General features: G+C 43.2%; 1 non-coding gene across 1 annotated transcript; it reads right to left on the bottom strand.

Moving 5' to 3' along the window:
* Positions 1 to 951: 951 nt before the first annotated feature.
* TRNAA-UGC (transfer RNA alanine (anticodon UGC)) lies at positions 952 to 1,023 on the bottom strand. The gene has a single exon. It is a non-coding gene; the product is annotated as a tRNA-Ala (tRNA).
* Positions 1,024 to 10,974: the final 9,951 nt, after the last annotated feature.

Below are 10,974 nucleotides of genomic sequence, written 5' to 3'. Positions count from 1 at the left end.
GGTTGGGCTTTCTCATAGCACGCTGATCCCACTGTAGTCAGACTCCTCACAGAGCAGCTTCTGAGACTGGCTATTGCAAAAGAAGCAAAAGCAGAACCTGCAGATCATGTAAACTGTCTGTGCAAGGAAACAGCATCACTTCCTCTAGTCCCCAAAGGAAAATCTTTGAGCAGAAACACTGTTCACAGGGGCTGGTTTATTGAAAGAGAGGGTCTCTTGCTGCCACAGCATGCATTCAGTGCAGAGCATCTCGTTTTCGCCATCTTCAGGTACAGTCGAATGGGAAGGAGACAAGGAGACGGTTGACTTCTTAGAAGCCAAGACCTCTCCATTACCTGATTTGCCTGAAAGTGAAGTATTCTGTATTGCCAGGGATGAACATTATTTTGTCTCCAAAATTAAAGCAGATCAATGACGGGATTTTCCTTAGTCGTTTTTTTCAGGCTCTTAACTGAAGAAACAAAAGCCTGTGTTTGAATTCCTGTATTCTGTTCCTGGTATGTAATAAAGGATCAGGGACAGTTGTTTGTCCAAGGCATTCGGCTTGCCATCTGAAGTGTTTTTCCAGAGACAGATGAGATCTTGCTCACATCACCCTAATTTCTCTCATTCTCTTGTCTTTAGGATTAGCTATTCTGGCTAAAGAAGTTGCACAGGGGTCTCTCCCTCTCCTTCTCTCCTCCACTCATCCCTTCTCTCTCCCTCTTTCTCTTCCTCTCACTTGGATCTTCCTTTTTTAAGTCCTATTGCAAAACGATGGTCCAGGTGACAAAGTTGGTTGCATTTGGGGATGTTGAATAAGTCTTTCCTCCTCCTTTCTTTCTTCTGATGTTTCACCAGTCATTTTTACTTTCCATGTGAGCAGAAAAACAAAAACAAAAAAACAGAAAAGTGGACTCGGCATCCCTGAAAGAATGTACCAATGTGGAGCAAAACAGAAAGAAATGCCTCTGGAGGTGCTGGGCATTGAACCCAGGGCCTCATGCATGCAAAGCATGCGCTCTACCACTGAGCTACACCCCCCGGACAACAACTGCTTGTTTTGTGATATATTAGGAAATGTGGTATCTTCTGTATTCTTTGGCAAGGCCATTTGTGTGTGTGTGTGTGTGTGTGTGTGTGTGTGTGTGTGTGTGTGTGTGTCAGAAAATTTATTCTGTTAACTGAATTAATTCTACGTTTCTAAATTGGATTGTTTTCCAGAATAGTAAATTCTAAGTCCAGATTTAAACCATTCCTGCTCCTAGGTTCTTCCCAGCCAGGGACAGTCTTCTCTAAGATCTTCTTACTGCCCTAATGCCTGTGTTTTGTTTTGTTTTATTTTTGAGAACCACTTTGGAAAGTCTTGAGTTAGGAGTTTCCCTTCATTCTTTTTCTCTACCACGTCTTTCTCCTCCACAGATCACTCTACCTGATTTCCATTGGCTGTCTTGTCTGCACCCACCTCTTCAAGTGTCTTTGGTCTGTAATCACTCTCTTCCTCACTTTCTAGACCACTTGCCTTTCTCACCGGCCAACTTCAAGACCAGGATATCTTGCTCTAGAAAACCAAGGAAGCACTTTGACAGCCTATATGCAAAATGAAAATCATTATTGCTCATTTCCAATCATGTTGGGTTCCTCAATTCCATATCTTCAGAAGTGGTCTTCACCCTACAGCTGGTTCGAAAGTTTAGAAAAGAGAAAAAAAGGAGGCAGGGTAGAAGGGAGGGAGAGTTAGGGAGAGAGGGAGGGAGAAAGGGGGAAAGAAAGAGAGAGAGAGACAGAGACAGAGACAGAGAGAGGGAGAGGAAGAAAACGTTTGAGTTCCACTCCCTACTTCTCCCTGCCTCTCCTTTCCCAAGCAACCATTGATGTAATTCCTGTCACTATAGATGAGTTTGAATTTTCCAAAGTTTTATGCAAATGGGATCATATATTTACTTTTTTGATTTCACTTCTTTCACTCATCATAATTATTTTGAGTTTCACCCATGTTTAACGTATCAATAGTTTACTCCATTTTATGCTGAGTAGTATTCCATGGTATGGATATACCACAATTTGTTTATCCATTCACCCATTTAAGCTAAGCACTTGGATTGTTTCCAGTTATTGGCTATTACAAATAAAGCTGATACAAAAATTTGTACACAAGAATTTGTATGGACACAATTGTTTTATTTTTTCTTTTGGATACATACTTAGGATTTGAGTGGTTGGATCATGGGGTTGGTATAGCTTCAATTTTTTAAGAAACTGCCAAAGTGTTTCAAAATAGTACTTTTCTACTACTGCTAACAGTGTATGAGAGTTTCATTTCTTCTGCATTCTAACCAACATGTGGTATGGCTAACATTTTTAGATTTTAGCAACTCTTATAACTGCAATGGTGTGTCATTATGGCCTTAATCAATATTTCCTTAATCACTGATGTTGAGCTTCTTTTGCTTATTTGTCATCCTTATTGCTGCTTTGGCAAAGTATCTGCTTAAATATTTTGCTATTTTTAAATCAGATTTTCTTATTGTTGATTATTTAGAGCCCTTTATATATTCTGGATGTAAATTCTTTATCAAATATATGGTTTGCAGAGGTTGTCTCATGGTCTGTGACACTTGCCTTTCTGTTCTCTTAAACATATTTTGCACAGAACAGGATTTAAAATTTTTTGATGAGGTTGCATTTATCCAATGCTTCTGTTGTCTTATCTACAAGATATTTGTCTGACCCAGGGTCACAAAAATTTTCTACGTAAGGGACCCCACACATTTTTTCTTTAGTTTCCTTAATTTTTTGAGACAGGTCTGGGTTAAGTCACAAGATGAGGAAGAGTGGAAAGTCTTTCCGTTGGAGCCCAATTACCTCTCTTCTGCCCTCCTCCTCCCCCCTCCTCCTCCCCCTCCTCTTCCTCTCCCCCCTCCCCCCCTAAGCCCAGAGGCAATTTAGCAAGCTCCATCAGTAGCCCAGAGGATTAAGACTTTCAGCATGAACTGCAAAGCAGCCTGAAGGATGGAGAGAATGGGAGAATTGTGAGAATGAGTCAGAAGGGAAACAAACATGCAGTTAGGGAGACAGAATGAAATTTGGAGAAATAAAAGTACAGCGAAGTTATTTAGCAAACAGGAGAAGCTGAAAGGGACTATATGTCAATCTTTTGGGGGAGAGAAAAGAAGATGGAGGTGAGTTTGGTTTGGGATGTGTCGAATTGAGAAGCTTGTGAACTTGCTGTGTCTCAGAACTTGAGAGTGCGTGGACCTGGAGACAGACTAAGGAATGATTGCAGGAGTGGAGGGACTGAAGAACTCAGGTTTCTTTGCAAATTTGGGGGTTAGGAGTTAATTAATGATACTTGTGGAAAATAAAGAGGTGAGTTCCTAGCTATACTGTCCTTGAGCCCTGGTGTTTATGCTGGTTAATCTTATGTGCCCTGGAACTTCTAGAGACCAAGAGAAGTTCCAGTTTTGTTTTGTTTTTGTTTTTGTTTTTGAAGTTCCAGTTTATAGCACCAACCACATTCTTAGTATTTGCTTGCCTTTCTCATCCTACTTGCCTAATGATGAACTCTTATCTATATTTGCAAAACTACCTTTGATTCTATTTTGAAAATGACAGAAACTGATTAGTGTGGCAGAATTCCCCCTAGTTGACTTAAAGGCCTGGCAAAATAGGATAGGAAAGACAGAAAGGGCAGACTTCACTGAAGAAGAGTCTAGAAAAGTATCAAATACAAAGATCTTTGAGTTCTGATGCATAAGTGTGTGTGTGCCTGTGTGTAAAAACGCTGGTGGCAGGAGGAGAAACGTACTTAGCTATTTGAGCACATAAAAGCACAACTAGGAAAGCTTCCAGAATTACTCAGTGATGTTTCTTTGTTTTTATACCTGGAAGAATCTGGATATTGGTTGGATTCATGGACATTCATATTAAGGAGTCGGGCTTTTTTTTTTTTTCCTGTTTGCTTCGTGAACACCATAAGCATTGTTTATTAAATGTCTAATACAGTAGCTGGACTGTGTACCTACAACACTATTGGAATATCTATTTGTGTAAAAGGTGTTGGATAGTTTCTCAAGAGGATCTTTTAAAGACTTAAACATTGTGCTCAAGATAGAGAACACATTCATGCCTTATATGTAATTCAGAAAACCTTCAGTTAATAATACTGTATTGCATATTTGAAAGCTGCTAAGAGAGTAGATCTTTAAAATTCTCATCATAAGAAAAGAATTAACTGTGTGTGGTTAAAACCTTTTTTGTGGGTTTTTTGGTGATAGATGTTAACTAGACTTACTGTGATATCATTTTGCACAGATTATTGTGTTGTACACCTGAAAATAATACAGTTTTATATATCAATTATATATCAATCTTAAAAAGGAAGAAAAATAAATGGGAAAGAATATATTTAGGGATGCCTGCTCAGTGCTTTAACATCTACCTTTGGTCCCCTGGGTCCTGGGATCAAGTCCTGCATCAGGCTCCCTGCAGGAAGCCTGCTTCTCTCTCTGCCTATGTCTCTGCCTCTCTCTGTGTGTGTCTCATGAATAAATAAATAGAATCTTTTTATTTATTTTTTTTTTAAAGAGGGAGAAGCATGGAGCCTGACACAGGACTCAATCCTAGGACTGGATCCCAGCAGGACTCTATCCCAGCAGGACTCCAAGATCACACCCTGGACCAAAGGCAGGAGCTAAACTGCTGAGCCATCCAGGGATCCCCTAGAATCTTTTTGAAAAAAGAATATATTTAAGGAATAGATTGAGAGGCACCTGGCTGGCTCAGTCAGTGCAGTATGTGACTCTTGGTCGCTGAGTTGTAAGTTCAAGCCTCACACTGGGTATAGAGAGTACTTTTAAAAAATATTTTTTTAAAAAAATGGATAGATGTAAAGTATCACCAGTGTGCCACCCAACATGGTTATGATTGAGGAAAATGCACCAATCTATTTTAAAACTATGGGTAAAATTTTGATGAGGAATGAAGTACTTACTTGTATGGCCTCCAGTGTTTCCCTTCAAACTAAGTGAATGAGGGGGACCTTTACATTTAGTTATAATACCACCAATAAATGCAAAACCCTTCTGCAATACACTACAATCACTTGTATTTTTGCCAGAAGTGTGTAACCTTGGTCCAATCACAGAGACACATCACATAAACCCCAACTGTAAGGCATTCAACTCAACAACTGGCATGAATTCTTCAAAACCTGTCAATGTCATGAAAGACAAAGAGTTTGAGAATACATTCCAGATTAAAGGAAATTAGAGAAACAAGAAAGCCAAACGCCATACATGATCCTGAAGTGGGTCCTGGATTGGGGGAACGTTGCTCTAAAGGGCATTTTTTTGAATGACTGGTGAAATTCTAATATGAACTGGATATTAGATAATAGTATCCCTATTGTTAAAAATTCAGAATATGAAATTGTTTTGCAATTTACAAGAGAAAGTCCTTTGTCTTAAAAAACCATGCACTGAACGATTAGAAATAAGATGAGAGCACGCAAGTTATTCTGAAATCAGAAAAAATAATAATTTGCAAGTGTTCACATCTGGAGGGAGGAGGAAGAGGAAAAATAATGCGAATGAATCTGGGTTACCTGTATGTGGTCTTTCTGGGTACTCATTTTGCAACTTTTCTGTAGGCTTGAAACAATTTCAAAATAAAAAGTCGAGTTCTCTGTTCAATCCTCCCATCTACAGCATCCTCTCCTCTGCCCCCGGGGCTGTGAGACCACACCAGAGTCGCCAGGTGGATACCCAGCAGAAGCATGAGCGATCCCCAGGGGCTGGAGTGTGGTTCCCTGATGAAGTCCCAGTTTCTGGTGTTACTTGAAGACCCGCTGTCCCCAACCAGGCCAAGGCCAGGCCCAACTCCGCGGTCTCAGGGCTGGTCTCGGGGCTGGTGTCAGGGTTGGTCTCAGGGCTGGTCTCCAGGTTGGTCTCCAGGTTTGTGTCTGGGTGGGTTTCCCCTCAGCGCCTCGGCTCTGGCTCTGAGACACACGGGGAGCGAGGCGGGGGGATGCGAGGGGCTGATTGTGGCACCAGGACCGCCGCGCCCCACCGCAGGCCGAATCCCGCCGCCCGCCGGAGCATCTGCCCCACGAGCTCTGCCTGCCGCTCTAGGTTCTTACACCCGCGGTCCCGAGCGAAGGACAGGCGCTTCCCGCCCTCAGCCCAAACGAGGTGCTACCGTCGGTCAGTCTGGGAGGAATCCGAAATCTTCTGGGGCCTGGTAAGCCCGGAACCCACACTGTGGCAGCCACGCCCGCGGATTTCTCGTCTTTGTGCTTGGGCATCGCAGGCGGAGGTAGGGGCGAGTGTGCTGTTGTTTGAGCTTGGGCTACAAGACATGAAAAATAAGAAAGCGAGGCAGTAACTGGATATTTTAATTTGGAATGGTTTTCAGAAAGGCAGTTACCTCGTCTACACAGCTCAATGTGTAGGGTGTGGGGACTCCACCTGAGCCGTAGCATCTCAGGCCTCCTTTCCCAAGAGCCAGCCTCTGAAATCCAGCTTTGTCTCCCAGAATTTTGCCCTCGCTTTTGCAATGGGCTCCTGCATTGATGGGTCGGATTCCTGGAAGCTTGGAGGGCGGGAAAGGGCAAAGCTACCTTGAACAGAAGGCCCTTTAAGAGATAAGAGACAAGCAGCATGGTAGGCTTAGGGCGGAGAGTACAGCTGTGAGGGTAGAAAGCTGGGGAGGAGCAGGATTTCTGCCAAGGACAGGAAGGATGGGCCTGTGAGCCACCAACAAGTCTCTCCGCAGCACATGCCTGACTTAACCTAAGGAGATATTTTAATTACCATTCATTCATATTATAGTTTTTAGCATTTTGATCCTAGACGAGAGAACTGGCCAAATTAGTGGGGCTGGGGAGGTAGCTGGGGTCAGTCCTCAACCCCAAGAGTGGAGAGAACAGTTACACTTTTTGCCATAGGGGCTTGGAGTGGTCCAAGTTTGGATTTCTAACTGAGAGACCTAAATAGCTTGATCAGACCCCAGGCATCTTGATAGAGTAAGTCTCCAGGTGCCCATTTGAGTTCATTTATAGAAAAAGCAGAAGATCTATGGTGTGACCTGCAAAGTCACCTAAACTATTGCTCTGGGGTTGGACCTGGGTTTTGGAAGTGGACAGGGCTCTAATTCCACACAACCGTCCCCCACCTCAGTGTCCTTTCTATCACCCCATACACTATTGGCTTAAATGTCTAGGGAGGGCAGCCCAGGTGGCTCAGCGGTTTAGCGCCACCTTCAGCCTAGGGCCTGATCCCGGGAGGGCCTGATCCTGGAGACCCAGGATCGAGACCCAGGATTGAGTCCCAAGTCGGGCTCCCTGCATGGAGCCTGCTTCTCCCTCTGCCTGTGTCTCTGCTTCTCTCTCCCCCCACCCCCGTGTCTCTCATGAATAAATAAATAAAATCTTTAAAAAAATGCCTAGAGAAAACAAGCAGATAACAGAACATACATGAAATGACAACATTATCTCCCTCCAAAAAATGCATCCTATCACAAAGAATTGGCCTCAGGGCACATGGCCAGTCAGCAGCCAAGCAGATTTCTGAAGCCAGGCAGTCCCCCTCCCGAGTGCCTGCTGTAGATAATTTTCACTGGAGAAAGGAACCTGGAAATAAGGACGTCCCAGCCTGGTAGACAGTGAAAGTGACAAGCTGGAAACAAATTTCATTCCTCTTAGAGACACTTTGATCCAACAGGAAATAAGGACATAGATAATAGCAGTTTTGAAACCACAAAGCACTGGAATTTCTTAAAAGATGCTGTAATAGGGGTGCCTGGGTGGCTCCATTGGGGTAGCATTTGACTCTTGATTTCAGCTCGGGTCATGATCTCAGGGTCATGAGATTGAGCCCCTTATCAACCTCCACCCTGGGCGTGAAGCCTGCTTAAGATTCTCTCACCCTCTCCCTTTGCTTCCCTCTGCTCCTCCTCCTGCTCACCCTCTCTGTCTCTCTCAAAAAAAGAGTGCGGTTATGGACTGAATTGTGTCCCCTCCTCTCCAAAGACATATGCCGATGCCCTAACCCCTAGTGTTACTATTTGAAGACAGGCCCTTTATGGAGGTAAGAAAGGTCAAATGCAGTCCTGTGGGTGGGCCCCTTATTATAAGAAGAGGAAGAGACCCCAGGGGGATGCACACGAAGAGAAGGCCATGTGTGGGTACCACAACAGGGAGAAGGCAGCTGTCTGCAAGCAGGTGGAAAGATCTCACCAGATACCAACCCTGCTGGCACCTTGATCTTGGGCTTCTGTCCTCCAGAACTGTGAGATCAACTCTGTTGTTTCAACCACCCAGTCTGTGGTACTCTGTTACAGCAGCCTTAACGGATTGATGCAGGTACCTCCGTGGATCAGAATTCTAGGGCTTCCCTGGTCACACAAACCAGATGTCATAGGACAGAGGAAGTGGGTTTCCTGCACCTGCAGAGACATCCAACACACCTGTAATGTCTTTGCTTTGCGTCTCTTTCCCATTGTGACAGAAAAACCTCTTCCTACCTCTTCGTGTGGGGGCCTTCATTTGATGGTAACTGAGATTTGCAGGCAGTGTTTTATTGAAAGATTTGAAATGATAGTGAAAACAGGATGAGTGAAGTAATATAGGGAAATGGACGTTATGGAATATTAATTGAGAATGGGTTGATAAGTATTTCTTTCTTTCCCAGGTGGGGTCCACCACTCACTGTCCCACTGAGCTGTTGATGGCCCTCTCCATTCAGGTCCTTGGGTCCTGAAAGGGCAGCCAGTGAGGTTCTGCTGCTTTCATTTTGTCTTTGGCCCAGAAAACAAGAAGAACTAAAGAAAATGCAGGTAAGGAGATGCTGTGTCATCTTCTTTGTCTTTCCCTCTCATCAGTAAAAGTATACGATGGGGACCACGGGGACCAAGGTGTGCCACTGGTTCCTGTGCAAGCCTCTGCTCGGCTTCAAGGGATGCTGTTGTAGGATTCTGTTCTCCCCCCTCCCTTTCCCTTCCTCTGCTGTCCCAGCCACCTTAGGTAATATGGAGGCTCACATCTCACAGAGAAGAGGAGGAATTCAAGACAATCTGTTATGTTTTTTCATTCCATATGTGCAGGAATAGAACAAAAAAAAAGTTAAGAGTGCTAAATCAGTATTTTTTGAAGACTGGCTTTGAATGATGTTAGGTCAGAAAGGGAAAGAAAAAAGAAGTTAAAGCCTAGAGGTGCCAGGGTTCAAACCCAGGGCCTCATACATGCAAAGCATGCACTCTACCACTGAGCTATACCCCTTCTGGAAGAGTCCTTTGCTACCACTTATGTAGAGATAAGGTTTGTTTTCTGAGGCCCTGGATCCCTGAGCATCATGGTAGTTCAGTGTTAAGGGATATAAGCAGCTGCTCTGGGCAGAACACCTTCAGGAACTTGAGAGGGCTACTGATTTTTCAGAGTGTAGAGCTTCAAATGGAAGGCAAAAGATTGGACATATGTCAGATAATAACCCAAGGAGTTTCCACTGTGACTTTCTTTTTAATTTAAATTCAATTAGCCAACATACCAGTAGTTTCAGAGGTAGAGTTCAGTAATTCACCAGTTGTGTATAACACCCAGTGCTCATCCCATCACGTGCCCTCTTTCATGCCCATCACCCACTTACCCCATCTCCTACCCCCTCCCCTCAATGACCCTCAGTTTGTTTTCTAGATTTTAGAGTCTCTCAGGTTTGAAAATGTGGTTCTGGTTTCCTTCTCCCATTCTGGGAAAGAGTCAATCTAGTCCCGGTTTTCAGCTCTTGATTTTCTGCAGATACGTCTTAACTTGAGACACAAGACCGTTGAAATTCAGCTTTTTCCTACCTAGAATGTTTCATAATATTTGTAGTTTGCTCCATCGGAGTATTAAGGACCAGATTTGATGGAGAAAAGCCATGGAGCGATGCACTCAGAGTTTCACTTGAAGGGTTTCGTTCTGAATCTAAGCACCAATAGTCCAAAAACTATTTCTCAAAAGACATTCATAAGGCATGAATTAACAGCTTCAGGGATGGACAGAAGTGTTGAATTGTGAGAGTAAGACCAAAGATAAACCTAAGGTATCTTTCTGTGCTAGAATGTAGATGCTTAAAAATGATGGGGACAGGGATCCCTGGATGGCTCAGCGGTTTAGCTCCTGCCTTTGGCCCAGGGCCTGGTCCTGGACTCCCAGGATCGAGTCCCACATCAGCCTCCCTCCCTGGAGCCTGCTTCTCCTTCTGCCTGTTTCTCTGCCTCTCTCTCTCTGTGTGTGTGTGTGTGTGTTTGTGTGTGACTCATGAATAAATAAATAAAATCTTTAAAGAAGCCAACTTGAAGGGCCTCTCACTCGTCAAATTGGACATACTCTGAGCATGAATAATGACAAGTGATTATAATCCTTGGATACTTAAATAAATAAATATGGAAGAAGGGAAAATTTTCCTTATGGTGGCGTGTGAACTGTAAAAAAGTAATAATAAGGTTAGAAACTCACCACCTTGCTGCCATCAGAACAAGAATAGATTCATGTAAAATTCATAAATCAATGCTAAAAACATAGGTAAATTTTTGATGGGGATCAGGATTATATATAGTCTCAGAGTATTTCCTTATAGTTTACTTACTAATTAGAGGGGAAATGATAAGGGGAAGAAACCCTGGTGAACACAACCTTAACCAAGTGATTAAAGCAAACATCACTAATAATGGGAAAAACTGACATCGCATGCCTCCTGGTGTGTTGGAGGGAAATACCAGTTCTGTGATACTCATCCCAAATATTCACAATCTGAGTCTGGTCTAATCACAACATAAATTGAAAAACATTTTACAAAATCATTGGCATATGATGTTCAGAAACATGAAAAACAAGAAGCTTGAGAATCTATTCCAGATTTTAAAAGACTAAAGAATAACTAAATTCATAAGTGATGCTGAAATTGACCCTAGTTGGGGACAGAAATTTCTTTTCTTTTTTTTCTTTTTTGTGAGCAAAGC

This window comes from Canis lupus, chromosome 37 (assembly GCF_048164855.1).
Source record: "Canis lupus baileyi chromosome 37, mCanLup2.hap1, whole genome shotgun sequence".
NCBI classification, from domain to species: domain Eukaryota; kingdom Metazoa; phylum Chordata; class Mammalia; order Carnivora; family Canidae; genus Canis; species Canis lupus.
Note: the sequence above shows the minus strand (reverse complement) of the source record. Positions and strands in the feature narration are given on the sequence as shown.